The sequence below is a fragment of the Aethalodelphis obliquidens genome, unplaced genomic scaffold (assembly GCF_003676395.1).
Source record: "Aethalodelphis obliquidens isolate GAN/ISIS:26980383/991018 unplaced genomic scaffold, ASM367639v1 scaffold6, whole genome shotgun sequence".
Taxonomy (NCBI): Eukaryota; Metazoa; Chordata; class Mammalia; order Artiodactyla; family Delphinidae; genus Aethalodelphis; species Aethalodelphis obliquidens.
The window spans coordinates 73,523,241-73,524,810 of record NW_020837950.1 but is presented as its reverse complement, the minus strand read 5'-3'; positions in this window follow the sequence as shown (position 1 = coordinate 73,524,810).

Below are 1,570 nucleotides of genomic sequence, written 5' to 3'. Positions count from 1 at the left end.
AAAAAAAAAAAAAAAAAAAAAAAAAAAAAAAAAACGTTCTGAAGAACCTAGGGGCAGGACAGGAGTAAAGACACAGACATAGAGAATGGACTTGAGGATATGAGGATGGGGAAGGGTAAGCTGGGACAAAGCGAGAGAGTGGCATGGACATATATACACTACCAAACGTAAAATAGATAGCTAGTGGGAAGCAGCCGTAGAGCACAGGGAGATCAGCTCGGTGCTTTGTGACCACCTAGAGGGGCGGGATAGGGAGGGTGGGAGGGAGACGCAAGAGGGAGGGGATATGGGGATATATATATGTATAGTTGATTCACTTTGTTATATAGCAGAAACGAACACAACATTGTAAAGCAATTATACTCCAATAAAGATGTTAAAAAAATAAATAAAAATAAAGATGGAAGAAAAAATCAATAGCGGCAGCAGAATGCTATCTACAAAACCCCAAATATTTGGAGACCAACCAGCACACTTCCACATAACTCTTGAGTCAAAGAAGAAATTGGAAGGAAAAGTAGAACATATTTTGAACTGGATGACCTATCAGAGATTATGGGATGCAACCGAAGCAGTATTTTGAGGGAATGCTTGTATTAGAAAAGACAACAGGTCTGAAATTGATGAACTCAGCTCCCACCTTAAGAAACAGGAAGAAGAGAAAATTGAATCCAGTATAATCAGAAGAGAGGAAAACATAAAGATGAGAGCAGAAATCAGTGGAATAGAAAACAGAAAAAAAATAGAGAAAACGAATGAAACCAAAAGATGCTTCTTTGGAAGACCGATACAATTGGTAACCTCTAGCCAGAGTGATCAGGAGAAAAAGAAAGAAGATGCATATTACCAACATCAGGATGGAGAGAGGTGACTTCAGCACAGATTCTATGGTATTTCACAAGGACTATTAACAAGGGGCTATTAACAAGAACTTCAGGCCAGTAAAGGGATGACTTGGATGAAATGGACAAGTTCCTTGAAAGACACAAACTCTCAAAGCTCAGCCCAGAAGAAACAGCTTCTGAGTAGCTGCACCCGCATTGAAGAGATTGAATTCGTGGTTAAAACCTTTCCGTAAAGCAAACGCCAGGCCCAGAGGCCTCCCCTGGTGGATTCTACCAAACCCCTAAGGAAGAAATGAAACCGGTGTGCGTATTTTCTTCTAGAAAATTGAACAGGAGGGAGCCCTTGCCGCTGTTCACTCACCAGGTTTCCTGTGTTTCTGGGTGTCAGGCGGTGCTGAGACCTAAGGGTGGATCCTCTCCACCCCCAAGTGTTTGCACCTGGCTGGGACGTCCGCACTTAGTGCCAAGCTGTCAGGTCGGGGAAACGTCATTTCATTAGCTCTGCCCAGTCTCGGCCCCCGCAAGTGTGGTGTACATGTTATTTCACTGGCTTTTCACAGCCCCCCGTGGTGCTGTGAATTACTTTCCTGATTTTAAAGACAAGGACACTGAGTTTCAGGTAGTGCGGTGGCTTGGTCGTTGGCACACAGGCAGAGGGCAGGGGGGCGTGGGTCCCGCCCAGACCTGTGAAGCTACGACAGTACTGCTTCCTGACAGGGAAGGCT